At 47.1% G+C, this 21,568-nt stretch overlaps 1 protein-coding gene across 7 annotated transcripts in view; it reads right to left on the bottom strand.

The window, feature by feature from the left end:
- Positions 1–21,568, bottom strand: part of LOC128684111 (ecdysone-induced protein 74EF) — a 1,067,593-nt gene that overhangs the window by 156,417 nt on the left and 889,608 nt on the right. The gene's annotated exons all lie outside the window — the stretch shown is intronic.

The following is a 21,568-nucleotide window of genomic DNA, read 5'->3' as shown; positions in this document are numbered from 1 at the left end:
CAGTGATGCTATAACAACCCCTGCACTAGTGAACCTTCACTCAGTGATGCTATAACAACCCTTGCACTAGTGAACCTTCACTCAGTGATGCTATAACAACCCTTGCACTAGTGAACCTTCACTCAGTGATGCTATAACAACCCTTGCACTAGTGAACCTTCACTCAGTGATGCTATAACAACCCTTGCACTAGTGAACCTTCACTCAGTGATGCTATAACAACCCTTGCACTAGTGAACCTTCACTCAGTGATGCTATAACACCCCCTGCACTAGTGAACCTTCACTCAGTGATGCTATAACACCCCCTGCACTAGTGAACCTTCACTCAGTGATGCTATAACACCCCCTGCACTAGTGAACCTTCACTCAGTGATGCTATAACACCCCCTGCACTAGTGAACCTTCACTCAGTGATGCTATAACACCCCCTGCACTAGTGAACCTTCACTCAGTGATACTATAACACCCCCTGCACTAGTGAACCTTCACTCAGTGATGCTATAACACCCCCTGCACTAGTGAACCTTCACTCAGTGATGCTATAACACCCCCTGCACTAGTGAACCTTCACTCAGTGATGCTATAACACCCCCTGCACTAGTGAACCTTCACTCAGTGATGCTATAACACCCCCTGCACTAGTGAACCTTCACTCAGTGATGCTATAACACCCCCTGCACTAGTGAACCTTCACTCAGTGATGCTATAACAACCCCTGCACTAGTGAACCTTCACTCAGTGATGCTATAACACCCCCTGCACTAGTGAACCTTCACTCAATGATGCTATAACACCCCCTGCACTAGTGAACCTTCACTCAGTGATGCTATAACACCCCCTGCACTAGTGAACCTTCACTCAGTGATGCTATAACACCCCCTGCACTAGTGAACCTTCACTCAGTGATGCTATAACACCCCCTGCACTAGTGAACCTTCACTCAGTGATGCTATAACACCCCCTGCACTAGTGAACCTTCACTCAGTGATGCTATAACACCCCCTGCACTAGTGAACCTTCACTCAGTGATGCTATAACACCCCCTGCACTAGTGAACCTTCACTCAGTGATGCTATAACACCCCCTGCACTAGTGAACCTTCACTCAGTGATGCTATAACACCCCCTGCACTAGTGAACCTTCACTCAGTGATGCTATAACACCCCCTGCACTAGTGAACCTTCACTCAGTGATGCTATAACACCCCCTGCACTAGTGAACCTTCACTCAGTGATGCTATAACACCCCCTGCACTAGTGAACCTTCACTCAGTGATGCTATAACACCCCCTGCACTAGTGAACCTTCACTCAGTGATGCTATAACAACCCCTGCACTAGTGAACCTTCACTCAGTGATGCTATAACACCCCCTGCACTAGTGAACCTTCACTCAGTGATGCTATAACACCCCCTGCACTAGTGAACCTTCACTCAGTGATGCTATAACAACCCCTGCACTAGTGAACCTTCACTCAGTGATGCTATAACAACCCCTGCACTAGTGAACCTTCACTCAGTGATGCTATAACACCCCCTGCACTAGTGAACCTTCACTCAGTGATGCTATAATGACCCCTGCACTAGTGAACCTTCACTCAGTGATGCTATAACAACCCCTGCACTAGTGAACCTTCACTCAGTGATGCTATAACACCCCCTGCACTAGTGAACCTTCACTCAGTGATGCTATAACACCCCTGCACTAGTGAACCTTCACTCAGTGATGCTATAACACCCCCTGCACTAGTGAACCTTCACTCAGTGATGCTATAACACCCCCTGCACTAGTGAACCTTCACTCAGTGATGCTATAACACCCCCTGCACTAGTGAACCTTCACTCAGTGATGCTATAACAACCCTTGCACTAGTGAACCTTCACTCAGTGATGCTATAACAACCCTTGCACTAGTGAACCTTCACTCAGTGATGCTATAACAACCCTTGCACTAGTGAACCTTCACTCAGTGATGCTATAACAACCCTTGCACTAGTGAACCTTCACTCAGTGATGCTATAACAACCCCTGCATTAGTGAACCTTCACTCAGTGATGCTATAACAACACTTGCACTAGTGAACCTTCACTCAGTGATGCTATAATGACCCCTGCACTAGTGAACCTTCACTCAGTTGTGCTATAACAACCCCTGCACTAGTGAACCTTCACTCAGTGATGCTATAACAACCCCTGCACTAGTGAACCTTCACTCAGTGATGCTATAACAACCCCTGCACTAGTGAACCTTCACTCAGTGATGCTATAACAACCCCTGCACTAGTGAACCTTCACTCAGTGATGCTATAATGACCCCTGCACTAGTGAACCTTCACTCAGTGATGCTATAATGACCCCTGCACTAGTGAACCTTCACTCAGTGATGCTATAATGACCCCTGCACTAGTGAACCTTCACTCAGTGATGCTATAACAACCCCTGCACTAGTGAACCTTCACTCAGTGATGCTATAACAACCCCTGCACTAGTGAACCTTCACTCAGTGATGCTATAATGACCCCTGCACTAGTGAACCTTCACTCAGTGATGCTATAACAACCCCTGCACTAGTGAACCTTCACTCAGTGATGCTATAACAACCCCTGCACTAGTGAACCTTCACTCAGTGATGCTATAACAACCCTTGCACTAGTGAACCTTCACTCAGTGATGGTATAACAACCCCTGCACTAGTGAACCTTCACTCAGTGATGCTATAACAACCCCTGCACTAGTGAACCTTCACTCAGTGATGCTATAACAACCCCTGCACTAGTGAACCTTCACTCAGTGATGCTATAACAACCCCTGCACTAGTGAACTTTCACTCAGTGATGCTATAATGACCCCTGCACTAGTGAACCTTCACTCAGTGATGCTATAACAACCCCTGCACTAGTGAACCTTCACTCAGTGATGCTATAATGACCCCTGCACTAGTGAACCTTCACTCAGTGATGCTATAATGACCCCTGCACTAGTGAACCTTCACTCAGTGATGCTATAACAACCCTTGCACAAGTGAACCTTCACTCAGTGATGCTATAACAACCCCTGCACTAGTGAACCTTCACTCAGTGATGCTATAACAACCCTTGCACTAGTGAACCTTCACTCAGTGATGGTATAACAACCCCTGCAATAGTGAACCTTCACTCAGTGATGCTATAACAACCCCTGCACTAGTGAACCTTCAGTGATGCTATAACAACCCCTGCACTAGTGAACCTTCACTCAGTGATGCTATAACAACCCCTGCACTAGTGAACCTTCACTCAGTGATGCTATAATGACCCCTGCACTAGTGAACCTTCACTCAGTGATGCTATAATGACCCCTGCACTAGTGAACCTTCACTCAGTGATGCTATAATGACCCCTGCAGTAGTGAATCTTCACTCAGTGATGCTATAATGACCCCTGCACTAGTGAACCTTCACTCAGTGATGCTATAATGACCCCTGCACTAGTGAACCGTCACTCAGTAATGCTATAGTGACCCCCGCACTAGTGTACCTTCACTCAGTGATGCTATAATGATCCTTGCTCTAGTGAACCTTCACTCAGTGATGCTATAATGACCCCTGCACTAGTGAACCTTCACTCAGTGATGCTATGACCCCTGCACTAGTGAACCTTCACTCAGTGATGCTACAACGATCTCTGCACTAGTGAACCTTCACTCAGTGATGCTATAACAACCCCTGCACTAGTGAACGTTCACTCAGTGATGCTGTAACTACCCCTGCACTAGTGAACCTTCACTCAGTGATGCTATAACAACCCCTGCACTAGTAAACCTTCACTCAGTGATGTTATAATGACCCCTGCACTAGTGAACCTTCACTCAGTGATGCTATAATGACCCCTGCACTAGTGAACCTTCACTCAGTGATGCTATAACCCCTGCACTAGTGAACCTTCACTCAGTGATGCTATAACACCCCCTGCACTAGTGAACCTTCACTCAGTGATGCTATAATGACCCCTGCACTAGTGAACCTTCACTCAGTGATGCTATAACACCCCCTGCACTAGTGAACCTTCACTCAGTGATGCTATAACACCCCCTGCACTAGTGAACCTTCACTCAGTGATGCTATAACACCCCCTGCACTAGTGAACCTTCACTCAGTGATGCTATAACACCCCCTGCACTAGTGAACCTTCACTCAGTGATGCTATAACACCCCCTGCACTAGTGAACCTTCACTCAGTGATGCTATAACACCCCCTGCACTAGTGAACCTTCACTCAGTGATGCTATAACACCCCCTGCACTAGTGAACCTTCACTCAGTGATGCTATAACAACCCCTGCACTAGTGAACCTTCACTCAGTGATGCTATAACACCCCCTGCACTAGTGAACCTTCACTCAGTGATGCTATAACAACCCCTGCACTAGTGAACCTTCACTCAGTGATGCTATAACACCCCCTGCACTAGTGAACCTTCACTCAGTGATGCTATAACACCCCCTGCACTAGTGAACCTTCACTCAGTGATGCTATAACACCCCCTGCACTAGTGAACCTTCACTCAGTGATGCTATAACACCCCCTGCACTAGTGAACCTTCACTCAGTGATGCTATAACACCCCCTGCACTAGTGAACCTTCACTCAGTGATGCTATAACACCCCCTGCACTAGTGAACCTTCACTCAGTGATGCTATAACACCCCCTGCACTAGTGAACCTTCACTCAGTGATGCTATAACACCCCCTGCACTAGTGAACCTTCACTCAGTGATGCTATAACACCCCCTGCACTAGTGAACCTTCACTCAGTGATGCTATAACACCCCCTGCACTAGTGAACCTTCACTCAGTGATGCTATAACAACCCTTGCACTAGTGAACCTTCACTCAGTGATGCTATAACAACCCTTGCACTAGTGAACCTTCACTCAGTGATGCTATAACACCCCCTGCACTAGTGAACCTTCACTCAGTGATGCTATAACAACCCTTGCACTAGTGAACCTTCACTCAGTGATGCTATAACAACCCTTGCACTAGTGAACCTTCACTCAGTGATGCTATAACAACCCTTGCACTAGTGATCCTTCACTCAGTGATGCTATAACACCCCCTGCACTAGTGAACCTTCACTCAGTGATGCTATAACACCCCCTGCACTAGTGAACCTTCACTCAGTGATGCTATAACACCCCCTGCACTAGTGAACCTTCACTCAGTGATGCTATAACAACCCTTGCACTAGTGAACCTTCACTCAGTGATGCTATAACACCCCCTGCACTAGTGAACCTTCACTCAGTGATGCTATAACACCCCCTGCACTAGTGAACCTTCACTCAGTGATGCTATAACACCCCCTGCACTAGTGAACCTTCACTCAGTGATGCTATAACAACCCCTGCACTAGTGAACCTTCACTCAGTGATGCTATAACAACCCTTGCACTAGTGAACCTTCACTCAGTGATGCTATAACAACCCTTGCACTAGTGAACCTTCACTCAGTGATGCTATAACAACCCTTGCACTAGTGAACCTTCACTCAGTGATGCTATAACAACCCTTGCACTAGTGAACCTTCACTCAGTGATGCTATAACAACCCTTGCACTAGTGAACCTTCACTCAGTGATGCTATAACACCCCCTGCACTAGTGAACCTTCACTCAGTGATGCTATAACACCCCCTGCACTAGTGAACCTTCACTCAGTGATGCTATAACACCCCCTGCACTAGTGAACCTTCACTCAGTGATGCTATAACACCCCCTGCACTAGTGAACCTTCACTCAGTGATGCTATAACACCCCCTGCACTAGTGAACCTTCACTCAGTGATACTATAACACCCCCTGCACTAGTGAACCTTCACTCAGTGATGCTATAACACCCCCTGCACTAGTGAACCTTCACTCAGTGATGCTATAACACCCCCTGCACTAGTGAACCTTCACTCAGTGATGCTATAACACCCCCTGCACTAGTGAACCTTCACTCAGTGATGCTATAACACCCCCTGCACTAGTGAACCTTCACTCAGTGATGCTATAACACCCCCTGCACTAGTGAACCTTCACTCAGTGATGCTATAACAACCCCTGCACTAGTGAACCTTCACTCAGTGATGCTATAACACCCCCTGCACTAGTGAACCTTCACTCAATGATGCTATAACACCCCCTGCACTAGTGAACCTTCACTCAGTGATGCTATAACACCCCCTGCACTAGTGAACCTTCACTCAGTGATGCTATAACACCCCCTGCACTAGTGAACCTTCACTCAGTGATGCTATAACACCCCCTGCACTAGTGAACCTTCACTCAGTGATGCTATAACACCCCCTGCACTAGTGAACCTTCACTCAGTGATGCTATAACAACCCCTGCACTAGTGAACCTTCACTCAGTGATGCTATAACACCCCCTGCACTAGTGAACCTTCACTCAGTGATGCTATAACACCCCCTGCACTAGTGAACCTTCACTCAGTGATGCTATAACAACCCCTGCACTAGTGAACCTTCACTCAGTGATGCTATAACACCCCCTGCACTAGTGAACCTTCACTCAGTGATGCTATAACAACCCCTGCACTAGTGAACCTTCACTCAGTGATGCTATAACACCCCCTGCACTAGTGAACCTTCACTCAGTGATGCTATAACAACCCCTGCACTAGTGAACCTTCACTCAGTGATGCTATAACACCCCCTGCACTAGTGAACCTTCACTCAGTGATGCTATAACACCCCCTGCACTAGTGAACCTTCACTCAGTGATGCTATAACAACCCCTGCACTAGTGAACCTTCACTCAGTGATGCTATAACAACCCCTGCACTAGTGAACCTTCACTCAGTGATGCTATAACACCCCCTGCACTAGTGAACCTTCACTCAGTGATGCTATAATGACCCCTGCACTAGTGAACCTTCACTCAGTGATGCTATAACAACCCCTGCACTAGTGAACCTTCACTCAGTGATGCTATAACACCCCCTGCACTAGTGAACCTTCACTCAGTGATGCTATAACACCCCTGCACTAGTGAACCTTCACTCAGTGATGCTATAACACCCCCTGCACTAGTGAACCTTCACTCAGTGATGCTATAACACCCCCTGCACTAGTGAACCTTCACTCAGTGATGCTATAACACCCCCTGCACTAGTGAACCTTCACTCAGTGATGCTATAACAACCCTTGCACTAGTGAACCTTCACTCAGTGATGCTATAACAACCCTTGCACTAGTGAACCTTCACTCAGTGATGCTATAACAACCCTTGCACTAGTGAACCTTCACTCAGTGATGCTATAACAACCCTTGCACTAGTGAACCTTCACTCAGTGATGCTATAACAACCCCTGCATTAGTGAACCTTCACTCAGTGATGCTATAACAACACTTGCACTAGTGAACCTTCACTCAGTGATGCTATAATGACCCCTGCACTAGTGAACCTTCACTCAGTTGTGCTATAACAACCCCTGCACTAGTGAACCTTCACTCAGTGATGCTATAACAACCCCTGCACTAGTGAACCTTCACTCAGTGATGCTATAACAACCCCTGCACTAGTGAACCTTCACTCAGTGATGCTATAACAACCCCTGCACTAGTGAACCTTCACTCAGTGATGCTATAATGACCCCTGCACTAGTGAACCTTCACTCAGTGATGCTATAATGACCCCTGCACTAGTGAACCTTCACTCAGTGATGCTATAATGACCCCTGCACTAGTGAACCTTCACTCAGTGATGCTATAACAACCCCTGCACTAGTGAACCTTCACTCAGTGATGCTATAACAACCCCTGCACTAGTGAACCTTCACTCAGTGATGCTATAATGACCCCTGCACTAGTGAACCTTCACTCAGTGATGCTATAACAACCCCTGCACTAGTGAACCTTCACTCAGTGATGCTATAACAACCCCTGCACTAGTGAACCTTCACTCAGTGATGCTATAACAACCCTTGCACTAGTGAACCTTCACTCAGTGATGGTATAACAACCCCTGCACTAGTGAACCTTCACTCAGTGATGCTATAACAACCCCTGCACTAGTGAACCTTCACTCAGTGATGCTATAACAACCCCTGCACTAGTGAACCTTCACTCAGTGATGCTATAACAACCCCTGCACTAGTGAACTTTCACTCAGTGATGCTATAATGACCCCTGCACTAGTGAACCTTCACTCAGTGATGCTATAACAACCCCTGCACTAGTGAACCTTCACTCAGTGATGCTATAATGACCCCTGCACTAGTGAACCTTCACTCAGTGATGCTATAATGACCCCTGCACTAGTGAACCTTCACTCAGTGATGCTATAACAACCCTTGCACAAGTGAACCTTCACTCAGTGATGCTATAACAACCCCTGCACTAGTGAACCTTCACTCAGTGATGCTATAACAACCCTTGCACTAGTGAACCTTCACTCAGTGATGGTATAACAACCCCTGCAATAGTGAACCTTCACTCAGTGATGCTATAACAACCCCTGCACTAGTGAACCTTCAGTGATGCTATAACAACCCCTGCACTAGTGAACCTTCACTCAGTGATGCTATAACAACCCCTGCACTAGTGAACCTTCACTCAGTGATGCTATAATGACCCCTGCACTAGTGAACCTTCACTCAGTGATGCTATAATGACCCCTGCACTAGTGAACCTTCACTCAGTGATGCTATAATGACCCCTGCAGTAGTGAATCTTCACTCAGTGATGCTATAATGACCCCTGCACTAGTGAACCTTCACTCAGTGATGCTATAATGACCCCTGCACTAGTGAACCGTCACTCAGTAATGCTATAGTGACCCCCGCACTAGTGTACCTTCACTCAGTGATGCTATAATGATCCTTGCTCTAGTGAACCTTCACTCAGTGATGCTATAATGACCCCTGCACTAGTGAACCTTCACTCAGTGATGCTATGACCCCTGCACTAGTGAACCTTCACTCAGTGATGCTACAACGATCTCTGCACTAGTGAACCTTCACTCAGTGATGCTATAACAACCCCTGCACTAGTGAACGTTCACTCAGTGATGCTGTAACTACCCCTGCACTAGTGAACCTTCACTCAGTGATGCTATAACAACCCCTGCACTAGTAAACCTTCACTCAGTGATGTTATAATGACCCCTGCACTAGTGAACCTTCACTCAGTGATGCTATAATGACCCCTGCACTAGTGAACCTTCACTCAGTGATGCTATAACCCCTGCACTAGTGAACCTTCACTCAGTGATGCTATAACAACCCCTGCACTAGTGAACCTTCACTCAGTGATGCTATAACAACCCCTGCACTAGTGAACCTTCACTCAGTGATGCTATAACAACCCCTGCACTAGTGAACCTTCACTCAGTGATGCTATAATGACCCCTGCACTAGTGAACCTTCACTCAGTGATGCTATAATGACCCCTGCACTAGTGAACCTTCACTCAGTGATGCTATAATGACCCCTGCACTAGTGAACCTTCACTCAGTGATGCTATAACAACCCCTGCACTAGTGAACCTTCACTCAGTGATGCTATAACAACCCCTGCACTAGTGAACCTTCACTCAGTGATGCTATAATGACCCCTGCACTAGTGAACCTTCACTCAGTGATGCTATAACAACCCCTGCACTAGTGAACCTTCACTCAGTGATGCTATAACAACCCCTGCACTAGTGAACCTTCACTCAGTGATGCTATAACAACCCTTGCACTAGTGAACCTTCACTCAGTGATGGTATAACAACCCCTGCACTAGTGAACCTTCACTCAGTGATGCTATAACAACCCCTGCACTAGTGAACCTTCACTCAGTGATGCTATAACAACCCCTGCACTAGTGAACCTTCACTCAGTGATGCTATAACAACCCCTGCACTAGTGAACTTTCACTCAGTGATGCTATAATGACCCCTGCACTAGTGAACCTTCACTCAGTGATGCTATAACAACCCCTGCACTAGTGAACCTTCACTCAGTGATGCTATAATGACCCCTGCACTAGTGAACCTTCACTCAGTGATGCTATAATGACCCCTGCACTAGTGAACCTTCACTCAGTGATGCTATAACAACCCTTGCACAAGTGAACCTTCACTCAGTGATGCTATAACAACCCCTGCACTAGTGAACCTTCACTCAGTGATGCTATAACAACCCTTGCACTAGTGAACCTTCACTCAGTGATGGTATAACAACCCCTGCAATAGTGAACCTTCACTCAGTGATGCTATAACAACCCCTGCACTAGTGAACCTTCAGTGATGCTATAACAACCCCTGCACTAGTGAACCTTCACTCAGTGATGCTATAACAACCCCTGCACTAGTGAACCTTCACTCAGTGATGCTATAATGACCCCTGCACTAGTGAACCTTCACTCAGTGATGCTATAATGACCCCTGCACTAGTGAACCTTCACTCAGTGATGCTATAATGACCCCTGCAGTAGTGAATCTTCACTCAGTGATGCTATAATGACCCCTGCACTAGTGAACCTTCACTCAGTGATGCTATAATGACCCCTGCACTAGTGAACCGTCACTCAGTAATGCTATAGTGACCCCCGCACTAGTGTACCTTCACTCAGTGATGCTATAATGATCCTTGCTCTAGTGAACCTTCACTCAGTGATGCTATAATGACCCCTGCACTAGTGAACCTTCACTCAGTGATGCTATGACCCCTGCACTAGTGAACCTTCACTCAGTGATGCTACAACGATCTCTGCACTAGTGAACCTTCACTCAGTGATGCTATAACAACCCCTGCACTAGTGAACGTTCACTCAGTGATGCTGTAACTACCCCTGCACTAGTGAACCTTCACTCAGTGATGCTATAACAACCCCTGCACTAGTAAACCTTCACTCAGTGATGTTATAATGACCCCTGCACTAGTGAACCTTCACTCAGTGATGCTATAATGACCCCTGCACTAGTGAACCTTCACTCAGTGATGCTATAACCCCTGCACTAGTGAACCTTCACTCAGTGATGCTATAATGACCCCTGCACTAGTGAACCTTCACTCAGTGATGCTATAACAACCCATGCACTAGTGAACCTTCACTCAGTGATGCTATAATGACCCCTGCACTAGTGAACCTTCACTCAGTGATGCTATAATGACCCCTGCACTAATGAACCTTCACTCAGTGATGCTATAACGACCCCTGCACTAGTGAACCTTCACTCAGTGATGGTATAATGACCCCTGCACTAGTGAACTTTCACTCAGTGATGCTATAATGACCCCTGCACTAGTGAACCTTCACTCAGTGATGCTATAATGACCCCTGCACTAGTGAACCTTCACTCAGTGATGCTATAATGACCCCTGCACTAGTGAACCTACACTCAGTGATGCTATAATGACCCCTGCACTAGTGAACCTTCACTCAGTGATGCTATAATGACCCCTGCACTAGTGAACCACCTCAGCGCCCAGAGACACCCAACTCGTCGTTCAAGTTCATCATGTTTCAAAGGTTCAGAGGTAATATTGCCAGTGTAAAAACTCGACCAAGAATGAGTGCAGTGAAGCTATGTAGGTTGTGGGAGATTACGACACTGTCTCACTGCTGCTGACACCACCAGTACTAATACTACTACCACCGACAATGCCACCACTACTACTACCACTGACACTGCCACCACTACCACTGACACTGCCACCACTACTACTACTACCACTGACACTGCCACCACTACTACCACCGACACTGCCACCACTACTACTACCATCGACACTAAAACCACTACTACCATCGACACTGCCACCACTGCTACTACTACTACTACCACTGACACTGCCACCACTGCTACTACTACTACTACCACTGACACTGCCACCACTACTACTACCACCGACACTAAAACCACTACTACTACCACCGACACTGCCACCACCACTACTACCACCGACACTGCCACCACCACCACTACCACCGACACTGCCACCACTACTGCTACTACCACCGACACTGCCACCACCACCACTACCACCGACACTGCCACCACTACTACTACTACTACCACTGACACTGCCACCACCACTACTACCACCGACACTGCCACCACCACCACTACCACCGACACTGCCACCACTACTACTACTACCACCGACACTGCCACCACCACCACTACCACCGACACTGCCACCACTACTACTACTACTACCACTGACACCACTACTACTACCATCGACACTGCCACCACTACTACTACCACTGACACTGTCACCACTACTACTCCCACCGACACTGCCACCACCGCCACAACTACCGACACTGCCACCACTACTACTACCACCAGGAACAGTAGCAGTGCTACCAGTGGCACCACCACAGGCACCGCCAGAGCTGTAGCAGTAGCAGTAACAGCAGAAATGCCAGCTTTTATCAGCAGTGCCACCAACAGTGCTAACAGCAGCAGCACTGACAATAACAGTTACACCGTCGACAGGAACATCAGTAGTAAGAAAGTCAGCAACAATGTTAGTGTCAGCAACAATGTTAGTGTCAGCAGCAATGTTAGTGTCAGCAACAATGTTAGTGTCAGCAACAATGTTAGTGCCAGCAACAATGTTAGTGTCAGCAGCAATGTTAGTGTCAGCAACAATGTTAGTGTCAGCAACAATGTTAGTGTCAGCAACAATGTTAGTGCCAGCAGCAATGTTAGTGTCAGCAACAATGTTAGTGTCAGCAACAATGTTAGTGTCAGCAACAATGTTAGTGTCAGCAACAATGTTAGTGTCAGCAACAATGTTAGTGTCAGCAACAATGTTAGTGCCAGCAGCAATGTTAGTGTCAGCAACAATGTTAGTGTCAGCAACAATGTTAGTGTCAGCAACAATGTTAGTGTCAGCAACAATGTTAGTGTCAGCAACAATGTTAGTGCCAGCAGCAATGTTAGTGTCAGCAGCAATGTTAGTGTCAGCAACAATGTTAGTGTCAGCAACAATGTTAGTGTCAGCAACAATGTTAGTGTCAGCAACAATGTTAGTGTCAGCAACAATGTTAGTGTCAGCAACAATGTTAGTGTCAGCAACAATAGAATAATGGGGAAGATAAAGTAGCAGGGAGGGAGAGACCAGAATGATGGAGGAGGGAGGGAGAGACCAGAATGATGGAGAAGGGAGGGAGAGACCAGAATGATGGAGAAAGAGGGAAGGAGAGACCAGAATGATAGAGAAGGAGGGAGGGAGAGACCAGAATACTTGAGAAGGAGGGAAGGAGAGACCAGAATGATGGAGAAAGAGGGAAGGAGAGACCAGAATGATAGAGAAGGAGGGAGGGAGAGACTAGAATGATGGAGAAGGAGGGAAGGAGAGACCCGAAAGATGGAGGAGGGAGGGAGAGACCAGAAAGATTGAGGAAGAGGGGGAAGAGACCAGAATGATGGAGAAGGGAGGGAGAGACCAGAATTTGTTGTTGTTGGTGGTGATGGAAGTGATGGTGTGGGTGGTGGTTATGGTGGAGGAGGGAGGGTGTAGGGGGAAAGGGGTTGTGGTGGGCAGCCAGAGAGGGCGGTGGCCGGCCTTGACGCTCCACCACACCCGGGAAGCCACAACGTTGAGGTGAAAGGCGGCACTCACCTGGATGCCACCTCCCCCCTTCCCCTACTATAGCTCCTCCTTCCCCTACACCTTCCCCTAAGCCTCCCCTTCTCCTGTCCCTTCTCCTATCATCCCCCTTGCCATGCTACCCCTTCAGCAGCATTATCCCTCACCACATTCCCCCCGTCCTCAGAATCATGACCCCCACCACCTCAGCCCCCACCAGCCTCCTTCCTCTCCCCTTCCCCCCACCATTTACATCCTATAAAAAAAATCCTATGACCCCCTTCTTCCTGCTGTTGGCACCCCCCCCACTCCCACTCCTCCCTCACCCCCACCCCCACTCCTTCCTCACCCCCACTCCCACTTCTCCCTCACCCCCACTCCTCCCTCACCCCCCTCTCATCCTGGACCCCATGACCTTATTCTCTTTCAGTGCCTACTTAATGCACATGCTCTCTCTCTCTCTCTCTCTCTCTCTCTCTCTCTCTCTCTCTCTCTCTCTTTCTCTATCTCAGTGCTTAACTGCCTAAAATGCTTTTTGCATATATATGCACATAACCTGCGTGTACACATAAGTGTGCACATAACCTGCGTGTACACATAAGTGAGCACATAACCTGCGTGTACACATAAGTGAGCACATAACCTGCGTGTACACATAAGTGTGCACATAACCTGCGTGTACACATAAGTGTGCACATAACCTGCGTGTACACATAAGTGAGCACATAACCTGCGTGTACACATAAGTGTGCACATAACCTGCGTGTACACATAAGTGTGCACATAACCTGCGTGTACACATAAGTGAGCACATAACCTGCGTGTACACATAAGTGAGCACATAACCTGCGTGTACACATAAGTGTGCACATAACCTGCGTGTACACATAAGTGTGCACATAACCTGCGTGTACACATAAGTGAGCACATAACCTGCGTGTACACATAAGTGTGCACATAACCTGCGTGTACACATAAGTGAGCACATAACCTGCGTGTACACATAAGTGTGCACATAACCTGCGTGTACACATAAGTGTGCACATAACCTGCGTGTACACATAAGTGTGCACATAACCTGCGTGTACACATAAGTGTGCACATAACCTGCGTGTACACATAAGTGTGCACATAACCTGCGTGTACACATAAGTGAGCACATAACCTGCGTGTACACATAAGTGTGCACATAACCTGCGTGTACACATAAGTGTGCACATAACCTGCGTGTACACATAAGTGTGCACATAACCTGCGTGTACACATAAGTGTGCACATAACCTGCGTGTACACATAAGTGTGCACATAACCTGCGTGTACACATAAGTGAGCACATAACCTGCGTGTACACATAAGTGTGCACATAACCTGCGTGTACACATAAGTGTGCACATAACCTGCGTGTACACATAAGTGTGCACATAACCTGCGTGTACACATAAGTGTGCACATAACCTGCGTGTACACATAAGTGAGCACATAACCTGCGTGTACACATAAGTGAGCACATAACCTGCGTGTACACATAAGTGTGCACATAACCTGCGTGTACACATAAGTGTGCACATAACCTGCGTGTACACATAAGTGTGCACATAACCTGCGTGTACACATAAGTGAGCACATAACCTGCGTGTACACATAAGTGTGCACATAACCTGCGTGTACACATAAGTGTGCACATAACCTGCGTGTACACATAAGTGTGCACATAACCTGCGTGTACACATAAGTGTGCACATAACCTGCGTGTACACATAAGTGTGCACATAACCTGCGTGTACACATAAGTGAGCACATAACCTGCGTGTACACATAAGTGTGCACATAACCTGCGTGTACACATAAGTGTGCACATAACCTGCGTGTACACATAAGTGTGCACATAACCTGCGTGTACACATAAGTGTGCACATAACCTGCGTGTACACATAAGTGTGCACATAACCTGCGTGTACACATAAGTGAGCACATAACCTGCGTGTACACATAAGTGTGCACATAACCTGCGTGTACACATAAGTGTGCACATAACCTGCGTGTACACATAAGTGTGCACATAACCTGCGTGTACACATAAGTGTGCACATAACCTGCGTGTACACATAAGTGAGCACATAACCTGCGTGTACACATAAGTGAGCACATAACCTGCGTGTACACATAAGTGTGCACATAACCTGCGTGTACTCATAAGTGTGCACATAACCTGCGTGTACACATAAGTGTGCACATAACCTGCGTGTACACATAAGTGAGCACATAACCTGCGTGTACACATAAGTGTGCACATAACCTGCGTGTACACATAAGTGTGCACATAACCTGCGTGTACACATAAGTGTGCACATAACCTGCGTGTACACATAAGTGTGCACATAACCTGCGTGTACACATAAGTGTGCACATAACCTGCGTGTACACATAAGTGTGCACATAACCTGCGTGTACACATAAGTGTGCACATAACCTGCGTGTACACAAGTGAGCACATAACCTGCGTGTACACATAAGTGTGCACATAACCTGCGTGTACACATAAGTGTGCACATAACCTGCGTGTACACATAAGTGTGCACATAACCTGCGTGTACACATAAGTGTGCACATAACCTGCGTGTACACATAAGTGTGCACATAACCTGCGTGTACACATAAGTGTGCACATAACCTGCGTGTACACATAAGTGTGCACATAACCTGCGTGTACACATAAGTGTGCACATAACCTGCGTGTACACATAAGTGTGCACATAACAGGTGTGTGCCTTCAAGATCAATTTAAAATTGTATGTTATGCAGCCAATAAGAAAAAGTTCTCAACAGGAAATTCACAAAAGTGCGCCCCCTGCCCCTCCCCCCCTCCCCCCTCCCCCCCTCCCCCTCCCCCCCCTCCCCCCTCCCCCCTCCCCGCACAGAAGTGTCCCTGTTCGCAGATGATGTGAAGTTAATGAGAAGAATCCAATCAGATGAGGATGAGGCAGGACTACAATGAGACCTGGACGGGCTGGACACCTGGTCCAGCAACTGGCTTCTCGAATTTAACCCACCAAATGCAAAGTCATGAGGATCGGGGAAGGGCAGAGAAGACCGCAGACGGAGTATAGGCTAGGTGGCCAGAGATCGCAAACCTCGCTCAACGAAAAAGATCTTGAGGTGAGTATAACACCGAGCATGTCTCCGGAGGCACACATCAACCAGATAACTGCTGCAGCATATGGGCGCCTGGCAAACCTGAGAACAGCGTTCCGATACCTTAGTAAGAAATCGTTCAAGACACTGTACACCATATACGTCAAACCCATACTGGTGTATGCAGCACCTGTTTGGAACCCACACTTGATTAAGTACGTCAAGAACTTAGAGAAAGTGCAAAGGTTTGCGACAAGGTTAGTTCCAGAGCTAAGGGGAATGTCCTATGAAGAAAGGTTAAGTGAAATCGGCCTGACGACACTGGAGGACAGGAGGGTTAGGGGAAACATGATAACGACATACAAAATACTGCATGGAATAGACAAGGTGGACATAGAAGGATGTTCCCGAGAGGGGACACAGAAACAAGGGGTCACAAAGGGATGTTAGGAAGTATTTTGTTCAGTCATGAGTAGTCAGAAAGTGGAATAGCCTAGCAAGTGAGGTAGTGGAGGCAGGAACCATACACAGCATTAAGATGAGGTATGATAAAGTTCATGGAGCAGGGAGAGAGAGGACTTAGCAGCACTCAATGAAAAGGCGGGGTCAGGAGCTGAGTCTCGACCCCTGCAACCACAATTAGGTGAGTACAAACACATGCGCACACACATACACACACGCACACACATACACACACACACACACACACACACATACACACACACACACACACACACACACGCGCGCGCGCGCACACACACACACACACACACAGGAGAACAGTCGTAGAGCCAGAAATGAATATGCACAGATAAGAAGGGAGGCCCAAAGACAATATGAAAATGACATAGCAGCGAAAGCCAAATCTGATCCGAAACTGTTGTACAGCCACATCAGGAGGAAAACAACAGTCAAGGACCAGGTAATCAGGCTAAGGAAGGAAGGAGGAGAGACAACAGGAAATGACCGGGAAGTATGTGAAGAACTCAACAAGAGATTCAAAGAAGTGTTCACAGAGGAGACAGAAGGGACTCCAGAAAGACGGAGAGGTGGGGCACACCACCAAGTGCTGGACACAGTGCACACAACCGAGGAAGAAGTGAAGAGGCTTCTGAGTGAGCTAGATACCTCAAAGGCAATGGGGCCAGATAACATCTCCCCATGGGTATTGAGAGAGGGAGCAGAGGCGCTATGTGTACCCCTAACAACAATATTCAATACATCTATCGAAACAGGGAGATTGCCTGAGGCATGGAAGACAGCAAATGTAGTCCCAATCTTTAAAAAAGGAGACAGACATGAAGCATTAAACTACAGACCAGTGTCACTGACATGTATAGTATGCAAAATCATGGAGAAGATTATCAGGAGAAGAGTGGTGGAACACCTAGAAAGGAATGATCTCATCAACAGCAGCCAGCATGGTTTCAGGGACGGGAAATCCTGTGTCACAAACCTACTGGAGTTCTATGACATGGTGACAGCAGTAAGACAAGAGAGAGAGGGGTGGGTGGATTGCATTTTCTTGGACTGCAAGAAGGCGTTTGACACAGTTCCACACAAGAGATTGGTGCAAAAACTGGAGGACCAAGCAGGGATAACAGGGAAGGCACTACAATGGATCAGGGAATACTTGTCAGGAAGACAGCAGCGAGTCATGGTACGTGGCGAGGTGTCAGAGTGGGCACCTGTGACCAGCGGGGTCCCGCAGGGGTCAGTCCTAGGACCAGTGCTGTTTCTGGTATTTGTGAACGACATGACGGAAGGTATAGACTCTGAGGTGTCCCTGTTTGCAGATGACGTGAAGTTGATGAGAAGAATACACTCGATCGAAGACCAGGCAGAACTACAAAGGGATCTGGACAGGCTGCAGAACTGGTCCAGCAATTGGCTCCTGGAGTTCAATCCCACCAAGTGCAAAGTCATGAAGATTGGGGAAGGGCAAAGAAGGCCGCAAACGGAGTACAGTCTAGGGGGTCAGAGACTACAAACCTCACTCAAGGAAAAAGATCTTGGGGTGAGTATAACACCAGGCACATCTCCTGAAGCGCACATCAACCAAATAACTGCTGCAGCATATGGGCGCCTAGCAAACCTCAGAACAGCATTCCGACATCTTAATAAGGAATCGTTCAGGACCCTGTACACCGTATACGTTAGGCCCATATTGGAGTATGCGGCACCAGTTTGGAACCCACACCTAGCCAAGCACGTAAAGAAACTAGAGAAAGTGCAAAGGTTTGCAACAAGACTAGTCCCAGAGCTAAGAGGTATGTCCTACGAGGAGAGGTTAAGGGAAATCAACCTGACGACACTGGAGGACAGGAGAGATAGGGGGGACATGATAACGACATACAAAATACTGAGAGGAATTGACAAGGTGGACAAAAACAGGATGTTCCAGAGATTGGACACAGTAACAAGGGGACACAGTTGGAAGCTAAAGACACAGATGAATCACAGGGATGTTAGGAAGTATTTCTTCAGCCACAGAGTAGTCAGTAAGTGGAATAGTTTGGGAAGCGATGTAGTGGAGGCAGGATCCATACATAGCTTTAAGCAGAGGTACGATAAAGCTCACGGCTCAGGGAGAGTGACCTAGTAGCGATCAGTGAAGAGGCGGGGCCAGGAGCTCGGACTCGACCCCCGCAACCTCAACTAGGTGAGTACAACTAGGTGAGTACACACACACACACACACACACACACACACACAGGAAGTTGAAGGGAAAACTTATGAAGCAAGAAGGCGATTGAAAGAATCATGAAAAGAATAGGAGAAGATGACATGACCTAGCTGGCAAATTTTCTGAGAATAGGGGGTATGCAAAAGGAAGACACTGGTTGGTCAAAGTGATTTCCAAGGCAGAAGCGGCTCAAAACAGGATCCTGTAGGAGAAAGCAAGACTAAGGGACATGGCATTCTGTAGGGTGTATCTTGACTGCAACAGAACATGAGAAGAAAGGCAGAAACTGAAAGAGAGGGAACAAAGACGAAAGGAGGGAAGAGAGGTGAAGATGGAGAAGGACAGGAGAACCCAGACTCAGGAGGAAGATCAAATACAACCTCCCTCGCAACATATAGAAACCCTCCAACCAGGACAACCCCAATGCAAACATTCTAACCAAAACACAAATGCACTATCCAATGCCCCCACCCACCTCATTACAAACTCCACCCCCACAGCAACCACCCAATGCATGGAGGAAGAACATGAGAAGGCAGAAACTGAAAGAGAGGGTACAAAGACTGCACAGGCATGAGGAACTTCCTGCAAGACATTCAGTGGGAATGAAAATTGGCAGGAAAACCAGTAAAAGAAATGATGGATTATGTGACAACAAAATGCATGGAGGCAGAGGAGAGGTTTGTTCCCCAGGGAAACAGAAATAATGGGAAGACAAGAATGAGTCTTTGGTTCACCCAAAAGTGTAGGGAGGCAAAAACTAAGTGCAGTAGAGAATGGAAAAAGTAAAAAAGATAAAGGACCCAGAAAAATAAAGAGATTAGCCAAAGAGCCAGAAACGAATATGCACAGATAACAAGGGAGGCTGAGCGACATAGCATCGAAAGTCAAGTCTGACCCGAAGCTGTTGTATAGCCACATCAGGAGGAAAACAGCAGTAAAGGACCTGGTAATCAGGCTGAGGAAGGAAGGTGGGGAGTTCACAAGAAACCAAGAGGTATGTGAGGAGCTGAACATGAGATTTAAAGAAGTATTTACAGTGGAAACAGGAAGTCAGAATAGAGAGGTACACCAACAAGGGATACACCAACAAGTGCTAGATGAAATACACACAACCGAGGAGGTGGTGAAGAAGTTGCTATGTGAACTTGATACCTCAAAGGCGGTGGGACTGGACATCTCTCCGTGGGTCTTTAGATAGGGAGCAGAGATACTGTGTGTGCCACTAACAAAAATCTACAACACATCCATTGAAACTGGGCAACTACCTGAGGTACGCAAGATGGCAAATGTAGTCCCAATCTTTAAGAAAGGAGGCAGATACGAGGCATTAAACTACAGACCTGTGTCACTGACGTGTATAGTATGCAGAGTCATGGAGATCATCAGGAGAGTGGTGGGGCACCTAGAAAGGACCACGCTTATAAACGACAACCAGCATAGTTTCAGGGAAGAGAAATTCTGTGTCACAAATCTACTGGAGATTTATGACAAGGTAACGGAAGTAAAACACGAGAGAGAGGGGTGGATAGACTGCATTTTCATGAACTGCAAGGACTTCGACACAGTTCCTCAAAAGAAGTTAATGCAAAAGTTAGAGGATTAGGCACGCATAACAGGCAAGGCACTGCAATGGATCAGAGAATCCCTGACAGAGGCAACAACGAGTCATGGTACGTGACGAGGTGTCAGAGTGGGCGCCTGTGACGAGCGGGGTTCCACAGGGGTCAGTCCTAGGACCTGTGCTGTTTTTCATGTACGTGAATAACAACGGAAGGGATAGACTCAGAAGTGTCCCTGTTTGCAGATGATGTGAAGTTAATGAGGAGAATCAAATCGGTTGAGGAACAGGCAGGACTACAAAGAGACCTGGACAGGCAACAAGCCTGATCCAGCAACTGGCTCCTTGAATTTAACCCTGCCAAATGCAAAGTCATGAAGAACGGGGAAGGGTAAAGAAGACCGCAGACAGAGTATAATATAGGTGGCCAAAGATTGCAAACCTCACTCAAGGAAAAAGATCCTGGGGTGAGTATAATAACGAGCACATCTCCTGAGGCGCACATCAAATCAAATCAAAGTTTATTCTCGATAAGGATTACAATGCGGGGTTTACAGATTTTGGTTATTCTGTGGTTTACATGTAATAAAATACTAGTTACAGAGGGGGCCACTAGAA

This window comes from Cherax quadricarinatus, chromosome 3, assembly GCF_038502225.1.
Source record: "Cherax quadricarinatus isolate ZL_2023a chromosome 3, ASM3850222v1, whole genome shotgun sequence".
NCBI lineage: Eukaryota > Metazoa > Arthropoda > Malacostraca > Decapoda > Parastacidae > Cherax > Cherax quadricarinatus.
This window is presented reverse-complemented; position numbering and strand designations above follow the sequence as displayed.